General features: G+C 50.7%; 1 pseudogene; it reads right to left on the bottom strand.

The window, feature by feature from the left end:
• Positions 1–5591: 5591 nt before the first annotated feature.
• Positions 5592–8415, bottom strand: LOC132536541 (tubulin alpha-4A chain-like; annotated as a pseudogene).
• Positions 8416–14329: the final 5914 nt, after the last annotated feature.

Genomic DNA, 14329 nt, shown 5'->3' with positions numbered 1-14329 from the left:
GGCCACACACGCGTGAGCCAAGGAACCCAAAGGCCCACCGGCGAGCGCGGGGGAGCAGCGTAGCGCACCCTCCCCCGCCACCCCTTTTTTTTTTTCTCTCGTTTCCCCCGAGAGAGGCCGGTGTGTGCTGTTGTTCCCCGAAGCACCACACTACTTTCTCCACCCGCCAGGGGGCGCAGCCGCGAGCACCACCGCAGCACGGCGGGCGAGGCGGCGTGAGCGCGGGGGGCGGCTGGGAGCGATACCACCGTCTCAGGCTTCGCGCACCTGACAGACAAACCCGGAACGCTCCGGGGGGCACCGCGAGAGGACCAAGCGCGGCGCCGACACGGCGCCGGCCGCAGGACGGCCCCCTTTCTCCCACCGGGGGGGAAGGGCCGACCCCGCCACACACGCGACACTGGGCCAGCGAGCGGCCAGAGCATCTGCCGCGTCAGGGGAACCCCGGCACACCTCGCCGACGGCACCGCGAGGCGCAGAAGGCGGGAGAGCACGGGTCGGGCCGGAGAGGCCGCACCCCGGACTTCCACACACCGCCGACTGGCGGGGAGGAGAGACGCGGGGCCCGCGGACAGAACGAGAAGAGCGGTCCCATTCGCCGTGAATGTCCGTCCCTCGCCTGGCGCAGCTTAGGCCCGGCCCGGGAGAACACACCGTCACCACATCGGTCGAGCAAGAGAGAGAACGAGCGAGCGAGCGAGCGGAACGAGAGCGAGAACGCGCGTCAGTCACCCACATAAGGCGGGGCCGGGAAAGGAAGGAGCGGCCAGGGCCGGCGGAGGACTGCAGCCGGTGCACGACCGGGGGGGGCCTGCTTCAGCCTCGCCCACCACACACACACACACCCTTCCTCCCGGGAGACGCCGTCAACGCGAGCAGCCGACAAAGCACCCCAGGAAAACAAGAGCCAACTCGGGGGGGCTCACACCTTGACTAGTCAATTACACGCCGTACACGCGGGCACACAAGAGCGAGCACACCTAGAAAAAAGGTGACCAGCCGGTGCCTCACACACAACACACTTTATTATTTAACCTTAAAGGACGAGGGGTGAGAGGTCCATTCTGTGCTGTCGGAACTGCAGCCGCGAGCGCCCTGCGGGGCGGAGGACGCGCACGAGAGCCTCTCAAAGGCCCACGCCGCCTTCCACCGCCACCCCTCGGGCCAGGCACGAGAGACCGGAGGCGGGCGCCGCAGACAAGACACACGCAACGCTGACAGGCCCGTGGGACACGCGAGAGAGGGCCGGCGCGCAGGCCCAAGCGGGCGACCCGAGCGGCGGGAGAGGGCAGCGGCGGACAAGCGCGGGCGCCTTGCCGCCAGAGACCACAGGGCGAGGAAAGCAAGCCCCTCCGGCCAAGCGTCCAGGGCTAAGTCACGCGAAGCGCAGTCCACAAACTCCACTCAGCAACAGGCTAGACCCGGCAGAGGGAGAGCGTGTCGGCACCTATCTGCTGGCAGAGTTTGCAGACGTCAGGCACTAGACATGGTCACGCCCTCATCCGGGGTAGAGACACACCTCAAGGCCGGACTCTCGGTTCTGCACCCCGGCCACCTGCCACCAGGCAGCATACCATCCCCGCTAGACCCGGAGGTCGCGAGGGACATCTCATCGACCTCTGAGATCAGCCAGCAAAAAGCCGGGGCGGGGGCGGGGGGAGCAGATATACGCGCTTCCCAGGCAGCGGCGTGGCGCGGCCCGGCCCAGACCCACTTCCGCGGGCGGAGGCTCCGGCCGGCCCGACCGGCTGGCCTCAAGCCGCGCGCACGCGCGCCTGCCCGGGCAGCGCCGCGCCGCGACCCGGCCCGACCCGGCCCGGCCCAGAGCAGACCCACTTCCGCGGGCGGAGGCTCCGGCCGGCCCGACCGGCTGGCCTCAAGCCGCCCGCCCGCGCGCCTGCCTGCCCGGCCCGGCCCGGCCCAGACCCACTTCCGCGGGCGGAGGCTCCGGCCGGCCCGACCGGCTGGCCTCAAGCCGCGCGCACGCGTGCCTGCCCGGGCAGCGCCGCGCCGCGACCCGGCCCGACCCGGCCCGGCCCAGAGCAGACCCACTTCCGCGGGCGGAGGCTCCGGCCGGCCCGACCGGCTGGCCTCAAGCCGCCCGTCCGCCCGCCCGCGCGCCGGCCCAGACAAGACCCACTTCCGCGGGCTGAGGCTCCGACCGGCTGGCCTCAAGCCGCCCGCCCGCGCGCCTGCCTGCCCGGCCCGGCCCGGCCCAGACCCACTTCCGCGGGCGGAGGCTCCGGCCGGCACGACCGGCTGGCCTCAAGCCGCGCGCACGCGCGCCTGCCCGGGCGGCGCCGCGCCGCGACCCGGCCCGACCCGGCCCGTCCCAGAGCAGACCCACTTCCGCGGGCGGAGGCTCCGGCCGGCCCGACCGGCTGGCCTCAAGCCGCCCGCCCGCGCGCCTGCCCGGGCGGCGCCGCGCCGCGACCCGGCCCGACCCGGCCCGGCCCAGAGCAGAGCAGACCCACTTCCGCGGGCGGAGGCTCCGGCCGGCCCGACCGGCTGGCCTCAAGCCGCCCGTCCGCCCGCCCGCGCGCCGGCCCAGACAAGGCCCACTTCCGCGGGCTGAGGCTCCGACCGGCTGGCCTCAAGCCGCCCGCCCGCGCGCCTGCCTGCCCGGCCCGGCCCGGCCCAGACCCACTTCCACGGGCGGAGGCTCCGGCCGGCCCGACCGGCTGGCCTCAAGCCGCGCGCACGCGCGCCTGCCCGGGCGGCGCCGCGCCGCGACCCGGCCCGACCCGGCCCGGCCCAGAGCAGACCCACTTCCGCGGGCGGAGGCTCCGGCCGGCCCGACCGGCTGGCCTCAAGCCGCCCGCCCGCGCGCCTGCCCGGGCGGCGCCGCGCCGCGACCCGGCCCGACCCGGCCCGGCCCAGAGCAGACCCACTTCCGCGGGCGGAGGCTCCGGCCGGCCCGACCGGCTGGCCTCAAGCCGCCCGCCCGCGCGCCTGCCCGGGCGGCGCCGCGCCGCGACCCGGCCCGACCCGGCCCGGCCCAGAGCAGACCCACTTCCGCGGGCGGAGGCTCCGGCCGGCCCGACCGGCTGGCCTCAAGCCGCCCGCCCGCCCGCCCGCGCGCCTGCACGGGCAGCGCCGCGGCGGTGTCGCCCGGCCGGCAACACTCACTCCCCTAGTAAACTGCAGCTACGGCATGCGTCCAGAGAGTGGTGTGCGCACAGGCCACCAGGGGCGCGACAGACCGGCTCGACAGCCGGGCTCCTGGAACTCTCGCCCGGCCAAGCGCAGCCAGATCTCTCCCCTCTGCCTCTGCAGCCGGAACTCGGGAGGAGGCGGCGGCAATATAGAAGCGGCCGCCAGGGGGCACCCTGCACTCATCCCCTTGAGCCGAGAAAGTGAAAGTCAGGCCGGCAGCGGTGGCGGCGGACCCCGGCAGGACCGCGGCGGGGGCGGGGGCGGCGGCGGGGGCGGGGGCGGCGGCGGCGGCGGCGGCGGCGGCGGCGGCGGCGGCGGCGGCGGACCCCGGCAGGATCGGCGGCGGCGGCGGCGGCGGCGGCGGCGGCGGCGGCGGCGGCGGCGGCGGCCGTCCGAGGACCCCGGGGGAGGATCGCGGCGACGGCGGCCCCCGGCAGGATCAGGGCGCGCGCACGCGCGCGCACGCACACACACACACACACACACACACACACACACACACACACGGCCAGTGGGCAAGCCGGACATACATTCCTGAGTGCGTGAGGAGGGAGGGAGGGAGTCCGTGAGCAAAGGTTAGTGACTGAACCCGGCTCCTTGCATTTCTTTCTCTGTGTGCTAAACCAGGTGCACCGACACCCGGCCCCCCAATCTTTCTTTCTGAACTAGGGGGAGGTGCATTTAGAAAACTGTACATCCCTACCCCTAAAGTGTGTTTGGGGGAGAGGGAACAGTAAGTGTTGGGGGGGGGGGTCGTCGAGTTAGTTAGTCCCTCTATCGAGAGAGAGAGAGAGAGAGAGAGAGAGAGAGAGAGAGAGAGAGAGAGAGAAGAGGGGTGTGGGAAAGCATGAAAACAGTGCCTTTGGAGTGGGAGCCATGGGGATGGTGGGTCTGAGACAGAACCCTTGTAAGGCAATATTACAGTGGCCGCCAGGTGGCGCTCTCGCCTCATCAAAGGCAGCCGTGTTAGAGTCAGCAGCAGTGATGCAAGGGTACCATGGATGCATTGGCCCAGAGCATGAGGCCCAGAGAAGTCGCATCACAGCGCGAGCCGAGCGATGTGTGGTTTCACTCTCAATTAAAAAGAAAAGATTTTCCTTGCTATGCTTTTGCTGCCTCAATAGCCAGCAATATTTCTAACTATCATAAGATTAACAGACCCTGGATCAGGACGGGGTAACAGTATCCTGGGAAGCTCTCTCAGCTCTGCCCACCTGCAGTCCAGGCGATGATGGTGACCTGGACCATCGGGAGGCACTGGGGAAGCAGGTGCCGCCCATGGGAACACTCTTGCCCACAATGTGAAGGTAGAAAAAAAGTTTGCACCTCAAATCACTAAGGAAATCTCTCACCCCAAAGCTGTCATGGTCTGGGTGACATCTCCAGAGAGAATGACCAAGGAGTTGGCTCTGGTCAGGCACTTGACAATTACATCTGCGGCCCTCAACCTGAGCTCGCTGAGAGACAGGGAGACATGGTGGGGCCACAGAGAGAAGCTCCGCAGGACTCCCACAGAGGTCTGCAATGGGAGGCTCAGCCAGATGCACCTGCTGATGACGTTACCCTTGTTTATGATGTGCTCTCCCATTTTACACACACACACACAAACACACACTAGACACTCACTCCTTTACACACACACTAGACACTCCTTTACACACACTCACTCCTTTACACACACACTAGACACACCTTTACACATACTCACTCCTTTACACACACACACACTAGACACTCACTCCTTTACACACACACACACACACACACACACACACACACACCCCTAAAGTCTTTGAGAGTAAGTTGAATAGTTGCTAAAAGCAAGCTATTCTTTCTTTTAAAGCTTCCCTAGTGATTCAGTAGTGGGTCACATGACTAAGACTATGGGATATACTTACCATAACCACTGCCAGAGTCCTATGCTCCCATCCTCACAATGGTAAAAGTAAGGAGATTCTTTTATCTGACCATAGTACAACTGGCAGCTGCAGACACTCTAACAAAACCTACTGCAGGTCCATAGTGGAACACAAAGGTGAATGACAATCATTGGACGGCTGTACTCATACATAATGTGAAGATCTGTAACAAATCAACTTGGGGGAAAAGGGCAATTTCTCTCTAGGACCTTGGGAGAAGTGTGGTAGCTATCTCTGAGGACATGGGGTACAGAACTTCCGTCGTATGACGCTGTGGAACTATACCCCTATTATCTTACAATCATGAAAATCATATTTTTTTTAAAAAAATATCAAACAGATTATACTTGAAAGAAACTTTATTTAAATTAAAATTAAATTTAAAATAAATTCAAATTAAATTAAAGTAAATTTAAATTTAACTAAATTTAAATTAAAACATTTATTCTGGAAATATGGTAAATCAAATTAATTCTTTTTTTTTTCTCTCTTTCCTTTCAACTTATAACAGAGACACTAGGAAAATAAAACCATGTCACCATGGTACAACAGGCAGCAGGCCATGTATGTACCACGGCGAGGGGCACACTTCACCATCTGGTCGGCATGAAGAGCTTTCTATTCCAGAAATCACCAATGCCTGCTGTTCATGGTATGCTTTCTCAGCGGAGATGACAGGGGCATAGGTGGTCAAAGGGAAGTAGATGCGGGGATAGGGCACCAAGTTGGTCTGGAATTCTGCCAGGTCAACATTCAGGGCTCCATCAAACCTGAGGGAAGCAGTGGTGGAGGACGCTACCTGACTAATCAGGTGATTGAGGGTGATGTAGGTTGGTCGTTCAATGTCCAGATTTCTACAACAGATGTCATAGGAGGCTTCATTGTCTATCAAGAAGTCACAGTCACAATGCTCCAGGGTGCTGTGAGTGGTGAGGATGGAGTTGTAGGGCTCCACGACAGCTGTGGAGACCCGGGGAGATGGGTAGATGGAGAACTGGAGCTTGGACTTCTTGCCATGGTCAACAGAGAGACGCTCCATCAATAGAGAGATGAACCCAGAACCAGTTCCCCCACCAAAGCTGTGGGAAACCAGGAATCCCTGAAGACCTTCGCACTTGTCGGCCTGCAAAATAAATTAAGTCTTGAAGGTATCTACAGTGACTTTTCTGAATCTCTGATTACAGTGACCAAGCTTAAAAAAGAAATCTGAATAATGCTTGTAAAACAGGACTTTGAGGAGTTTCTAAGTTTTCAGAGAAACTTCACAATCAATTACTTGTTGGGAAAAATTCCACTAAAAAGGCTATTTTATTTTTTATTAGTGGTTTAATATTGATTTACAAAGTTATAGATAATGGGGTATAATTGCACAATGTTACCACCACCAGAGTTCCACATTCCCATTCCTTCCCCTGGAAACTGCACTAGTAATCCCAAGGTCACAGATATGGATTGCCTTATTTCCTTTTTTTTTTTTTTTTTGCCTCCAGGATCATCTCTGGGGTTTGGTGCTTACACTACGAATCCACAATTTCTATGTTTTTTGGCTTTTCAAATATTATTTTGATATGACAGAGAGAAGTTGAGAGGGGAAGGGAAGATAGAGGGAGAAAAAGATTGACACCTGCCACCTGCCTCACCACTTATGAAGCGACCTCCCTGCACATGGGGAGCTGAAGGCTTAAACTGGGATCTTTGAGTGGGTCCTTGTGCTTTGTAATATGTGCACTTAATCTGGTGCACCACTGCCGAGCCCCCAATTGACTTCATTCTATAACTAGCTATACTTACACATATTTGCCCATTTTTCTGTAGTCTTGACTTTTCTTTCTACATATATTATGACTTCCAAATGCCCTTTTTTCCTCTTCTCTCTCTGGGTTCTGATGGAATTGGAGTGTGACCAAGATAGCCTGCAACCACTGCCTCTGTATAATGGATACTTCAGAAAGATTTATCAAACAAGGGAAAACATAAAGCAGAATTAGGTGTAATGCACCCAAGTAAAAGAATCAGGTTGGGGGGGGCAAGTGTTTAGGTCCTGGAACATGATAGTAGAGAAGGGTGGGGGTGCAGGGGGGTGTTAGATTATTATGTGGAAAATAAAAATGTTACCCATGTACAAACTACTATAGTTTACTGTCAACTGCAAACTATTAATCCCTCAATAAAGAAAAAAAAGATTTGGTAGCCGGTTTCTGAGCAAGAATATATCAGAACCATCAAGTTCCAATGGAGTCAGGTACTGGAGTCAGGTTGGGTCTAGGTCTGGCTCCAGCAGGCTCCTTGCTGTGTAGTTTTAACAAAGCTAATTATTCAGTTTTATATATTTCACTAAATACTAACTTGAAACAGTGATCAGCACAGTAAGGAGTAGTTACCAGAAAGAAAGCTGATAAAAGTGATTATCACAATTCAAGACACCCCCCCAACACACACACACACACCCCTCACTGGGGCTTCCTACTTATATGGGAAGTGTTGGCTGACAAACTAGTGTTCTATGAGAGGTTGATAAAAAAATTGGTATGTAACACTCACCTATCAAAAGGTGCTCAGATTTGTGGACATTCTCCACTGACCTCTGTGAGACCCCTTTATGAACAAGGATGGTTATTGGTCTTAAATGTCATCAAAATAAACCAAGAAAAACAGAAAAGAGAAGCTGGTCTTGCTGCAAATAGTTGTGCCACAGCCCCGAGCATCTTGGTTGAGAGTCTAGATGCTCAGTGAGGGCATCAGTGTGCAAAGGATTCTTGCAGTTAGGGCTCCTCAAAGTGTGAGGGGAATTTCCCACCCCACATTGAGCAAGTGATGTTATCTTACCAGTTTCCAAATTTGATCTGAGACAGGGTCTATAATCTCCCTGCCCAAGGTGTCATGTCCACAAGCATACTTACTAGCAGCATCTTCCTTGCCTGTGATGAGCTGATCAGGGTGGAATAGCTGGCGGTAGGGGCCATTGCGAATTTCATCTGCAAAGGGAAATCACAGCAGCCTCTCACCACTAGCCCTGTGTAAGACTACCCAGCCTTAAGGTGTCTGTGGAGTCCCAGGACACACCCCTGGGATCTCACCCAGGTTAGAGGCCAACTCACCAATGACTGGGTTCCAGGTCTACAAACACTGCCCTTGGCACACGCTCGCCAGTGCCAGTTTCACTAAAAAAGGTGCTGAAGGAGTGACTTCCATCCCCAGTGGACCTGTTACTGGGCATCTGGCCATCAGGTTGGATGCCGTGTTCCAGGCAGTAGAGCTCCCAGCAGGAATTGCCAATCTGGACACCAGCCTGGCCAACGTGGATAGAGATGCACTGACGCTGTGGGAAGAAGATGCCCATATAGATATATAGATATAGATATAGGTGTGTGTTTATTTAAAATATATATATTTGCTATTATATATATTCATATATATATATAATTTTTTTAACCAAAGCACTGCTCAGTTCTGGTTTGTGGTGGTGGTGGTGGTGGGGAAATTGAATCTGGAACTTTGGAGCCTCAGGCATGAGAGTCCCTGCATAACCATTGTGCTATTTACCCCCTCTGCAGGTGAACTATTTATGAATGATTCACTCTCAGGGTTCTGGTTGGTGTACCTGGTTGTGTGCAAAAGTTAATGTGCAAAGAAACTGGCTCTAGGGAAACATCACAAGTGGTAAAGCAAAGCTGTAGGTGTCTCTCTTTCCCTCTCTACCCATCCCTTCCTTCTCAATTTGTGTCTATCCTATCAAACAAAAGAAGAAAAATGGTCACCAGCAGGAAAAGTGGATTCACGTAGGTAAGGAGATCAATGATAATCCCGGTAGGGAAAAAAAAAAAAAAGAGACTTCCAGGGTGGAGCTATGGTGGCCTATTCACAGAAAGTTCTCTCTTCACCAGAAAACAAATGTTGATATTGTAACAAAATAACTCAACAAATTTCATCAGAGAACATCTGGGGTGTTTGGTAAAGAAAGGATCATTAATATTTGAAAGTCATTGATTGTGTGGACTCCAGGAGCAGGGGGAAGGGAAAAAGGACATTAACAGAAATGCAGCATTGAGAATGGTGCTATATAGCATACTGGTTATGCAAAGAAACTCATGCCTGAGGCTCTGAAGTCCCAGGTTCAATTCCCTGTACCACTATAAACCAGTGCTGAGCAGTGCTCTGGTATAAATAAATAAATAAATAAATAAATAAATACAGCATTGCTTAGACAGCAGCTACCATATTTGCATTTGCTTTAGATCCACCTGGTGGATATTAAAGGGCCTCCTGGGAACCATTCAGGAACCTAGTACTTTAAGAGAAAGAGTTTAAGCTACTGTTTAGAGATATAGAAGCCACAATCTATTGAGTGAACCCTAGAGGGCCATCCAGGAGCACTAGGGAAATGAATTTTCTTCCTTCATGGCAGCCAAGAAGCTTACCAAACTCTATGTTGCCCCAAATGTCATAGAAACCCAGGCGAATGGGGTCAGACCACCCTGCAAGTAGGAAAGTGACTTACTTCAAAGCAGAGTTCCCACTTTTAGGAATCAATCTGGAAATAGTAGGAGGTCTGGAATCCCCCTACCCCTCCCCTGCCCCTGACAGACTCTGTGTAAGGGACATCAGGTGTCATAGTACTGCAGTACTATTTCATCCCCATTGCAACTCACATGCAAGGCAGAACCCTGCACCATTTGCTGGCCAACAACAGAAACCAAACAGATGGGTAAAACTAGGAAAATGCGGGTGCTACAAAACCAAGAAATGTAATGCTGCAGTTACAGAAGAGCTGTCAGCAGAGGGAGAATTTAGCGACTGCATTGTCAGGAAATTGGAAGAAATACAAAGCTCTCAATGTTATATGGAGAAACACATTAAGAAGGAAATCTGTGACTTTAAAGTGTCCCTTGATAGGAAAATGGAAAACTTGAAAACAGTTATAGGGGATGAAGGACACTTTATATACATTCCACTCTCAAATAACAAGGTATTAGACTTACCCACATAGAAGAGACAATATCAGAAATAGACAAACTAGCTATACTCTTTGAATTCAAAGTAGGAGGAGAAAAATAACCTTTAGGAAAAATGGAGCAACTCTTTTTAAATTTTTTTTTACATTTATTTATCTATTCCCTTTTTTTGTCCTTGATGTTTTATTGTTGTAGTTATTACTGATGCCGATGTTGTTGGATAAGACAGAGAGAAATGGAGAGAGAAGGGGAAGACAGAGAGGGGGAGAGAAAGACAGACACCTGCAGACCTGCTTCACCACCTGTGAAGTGACTCCCCTGCAGGTGGGGAGCTGGGGGCTTGAACCGGGATCCTTACATTGGTCCTTGTGCTTTGCACCATATGCACTTAATCCGCTGTGCTACTGCCGACTCCCATGAAGCAACTCTTCAAGAGACTGAAGACTATTATGAAAGTAATATCAGGATTACGAGTGTTTCAGAAGGACAGGATTAAAAGGAAGGGAGCAAAAACTACATTCCAAGAAAAGATAATAGAAATTTTCCAAATGTGGGATATGGTCAGAAGGTAGACGTTCAGGAAGGAGACAGAACTCTCAAATTTCTAAACCCAAATAGGATTACATTAAGAAACATCACTGTGAAATTATCAAAAGTAAAAGAATAAAGTGATTCTCTCTCTCTCTCTCTCTCTCACACACACACACACACACACACACACACACACACACACACACACACACACACACACACTGTAGTCAGATTCATAGAAGACTTTCCTGCAGGAACCATGGAGACCAGGAGAGAGTGAAGTGGTATATTCAAGGTTTTAAAACAATAGGGTATGAAGGACACTTTGAATTCCTTCCAGTCTCAAATAGCAAGTAAAGTAAGTAGACTTAGTCATGTATAAGAGAACATCAGAAACAGAAGACAAACTGGCTACACTCTATATGAAACGTGCCAGTCTCACACATTGTATGCTAGAAGACTATCATTCAAATATGCAGGAGCAATCAAAACAGTACCAGACATACAAAAACAAAAGGAGTTTGCTCAGACCAGACTTGCTTTGCAAGGGTTATTGAAAGGAATGTACCAGACTTGCTTTGCAAGGGTTATTGAAAGGAATGTCACAGAGAAATAAAAAAGGAACATTGAACTCTCAACAAAGTGATACACAGTAAAACAGACCCTAGAACACAGCCATAAAAATATGAGACAACAAGGACTGGGGTGGTGGTGCACTTGGTTGAGTGCACATGTTAAATGGGCAAGGACCCAAGTTTGAGACACCGGTCCCCACCTTCAAAGGGAAAGCTTTGCAAGTGGTGAATCTGCATTACAGGTGTCTCTCCATCTCTCTCCCTCTCTATCTCCCCATTCCTCTCAATTTCTGGCTATCTCTATCCAATAAGTAAATAAAAGTAATAAAAATTAAAATATAACCATTTTTAAAAGATATGAAACAACTTTAAAATATGAAAGGAGAAGAAGAAATGGATAAATCTTGCTCGAGGAAAGAACAATGAGACAAGAAGAGTTTTTCAAAAGATTCTTTTAGACTGGGAAGACAGCATAATGGTTATGCAAGAGATTTTCATGCCTGTAGCTCTGAAGTCCCAAATTCAATCTTCAGCATCACTATAAGCCAGAGTTGAGCAGTACTCTGGTCTCTCCCGACTCTCTGTATCTTTCTCTCATAATAATTTTGTTTGTTTTTTGAAGACTGTTAGGAGCTCAGGTCCTGGTGCAAGATGGTGGAGGAGCACCAAGGTGGGGGGGGGAGGTTAGAATGTTTTGCAGAGAACTGAGAAATTTTACACATGTACCAAAAACTGTATTTACTGTTGATGAGTCAGGTGGTAGAACAGCGGGTTTAGGGCACGTGGCACAAAGCATAAGGACTGGCCTAAGGATCCCAGTTCAAGCCCCCAGATCCCCACCTGCAGGGGAGTTGCTTCACAGGCAGTGAAGCAGGTCTGCAGGTGTCTATCTTTCTCTCCCTCTCTGTTTTCCCCTCCTCTCTCCATTTCTCTCTGTTCTATATAACAATGATGTCAATAGCAATAATAACCACAACAATAAAAAACAAGGGCAACAGAAGGGGAAATAAATAAATAAATAAAAACCTCTTAGATGTATTTATATTAAACCTATGGAATACTTTCATGTATAATGCATTCACACACATACAGTTCTCTATGTGTCTTTAAATGAAGTAATTATCTCTCTAGTATGTTTGAGTCTCTCCTACAACTGTTTTTTTTTTATCCCTTCTATATGTAATACTTTGAGGTTATTTAATTTGATATATGTGTTCAAGGATTCTTATTACTGTTTACATCTATAGCCAAATTACCTGCATTTCTAACCAGATGGCTTAGCTTATATGTTCAATATAAAGAACTGAAACACATGGACTTGTATAGATTTAAAAAGCCAGATTTTGGCAAAATTATAGTGGTTATCCTTGAAGGGAGGTGGAGAGTGGTGAGAGTACTGAACTGTGGTGGTTGGAGAGGTATGGAGCTACACATGCCTTTGTAATCTTATGAGCTTTTAAACTATTTAATGACTTATAAAAATAAAAAATAAACCAAAAAGAAAAGGAGTGACTCACACCTGACTAAGTAACCAGCTTTTTGTATAATCATCTTTCTGGAGGCCTCTCCTGCTCAGGGACTATTTCCCAAACAAGTTTTGTGAAAGACAGTTCAGAGACCTGCATTGGAAATCCAGAGACATTAATGAACTGCTAGGTTAAGACTAGAGATGACACCCTAGTTTTGTGGCCACAACTGACATTCCTAGTAAGGCCTATACCATTTGACAAGGACCGAGTAGTAGCTTCTGCACCGTTTCCCTCAGCATCTGGGAAAAAGCCTGGTGAGAACACCAATGCACCCAAAATTCCTCCTTCCAGCTTTCATTCATTCTGATAACTTTGTGACTTTTGAGTTCGCCTGGCCTTTCTTTAGTCCTGTTCTTGTAGAAGGACTTTTCCTTCTCTATTTAAAACTAGCTCGAATCAGCAAACTACAGTCAAATGACTCAAGGAGAAAATGCCAGATAAGCAGAAGTTAGATACATTCTAAATATCGGCAGCATAGAACCTTGTGGAACACATTTTTTTAAAGAGCATATTCCTTTTACTACCAACACTCCTGAGGGAAGAGGGATGTGACACAAAGAAAAATACATATTATTAAACACATATTATAAAAATACTTATTACAAAGTAAAATACATATTTATCAGAATGAAGAAATTCTACAGTTTTTGAGAGTTTAATAATACCAGGAAACTACTTTCCTTTTCTTGCTAAGCAAAGTCACCCATTAGTTACCAAACTCATTCCCAGTTAGCAAAGAGAATGAACAGAAAACTTATATGTAAACACATAAAAAAGCAAAAAGTATGCTGATTATAATTCATCACAAACTATGAAATATAATTTTATATTTCCAAATTACCACCAGCAACTGTCCCATTGCTTTTCTCCTTGAGCCAGAGGATTTCAAGCTTTCAAAAGTTGTGAAAAGGAAAGTAAAGAACATTCCACACTAGCTAAGCTTGCTTTTCTTTTTTTATATTTATATTTATTCATTTCCCCCCTTTTGTTGCCCTTGTTTTATTCTTGTAGTTATTATTATCATTGTTCTTGATGTCGTTGTTGTTGGATAGGACAGAGAAATGGAAAGAGGAGGGGAAGACAGAGAGGGGGAGCTAAAGATAGACACCTACAAACCTGTTTCACCTCTTGTGAAGTGACTCCCCTGCAGGTGGGGGTGGGAGTCTCAAACCAGGATCCTTATGCTGGTCCTTGTGTTTTGCAGCCACTCCCATAGAACAGTCATGGTACTTTGACCAAGTCAGCAAACTCACTGTCACTGGTGTGCTCTGCCTTTCCCATTCAGACTGTGTTTGTGTGTGTGTGTGTGGGGGGGGGGCGGTTGTTCTAGTGAACCCATGAGTAAGGATAGTCCACTACTACGTCATGCTCAATTTTAACTAGACTAACTATTTCACAGCTCCAGAAAACTGGAGATAATTGGAGATCTGTTTATGGCTGTCCCCAAGGCCAGGGTTATAAAATACCTGAAAAGGGTAGTCAGGCAATAGCACAGTGGGTTAAATGCATGTGGCACAAAGTGCAAGGACCAGTGTAAGGATCCCCGTTGGAGCTGCTGGCTCCCCACCTGCAGGGGAGTCACTTCACAAGAGCTGAAGCAGGTCTGCAGGTGTCTGTCTTTCTCTCCCCCTCAGTCTTCCCCTCCTTTCTCCATTTCTCTCTGTCTT

This window comes from Erinaceus europaeus, unplaced genomic scaffold, assembly GCF_950295315.1.
Source record: "Erinaceus europaeus unplaced genomic scaffold, mEriEur2.1 scaffold_300, whole genome shotgun sequence".
Classification (NCBI taxonomy): Eukaryota; Metazoa; Chordata; class Mammalia; order Eulipotyphla; family Erinaceidae; genus Erinaceus; species Erinaceus europaeus.
Note: the sequence above shows the minus strand (reverse complement) of the source record. Positions and strands in the feature narration are given on the sequence as shown.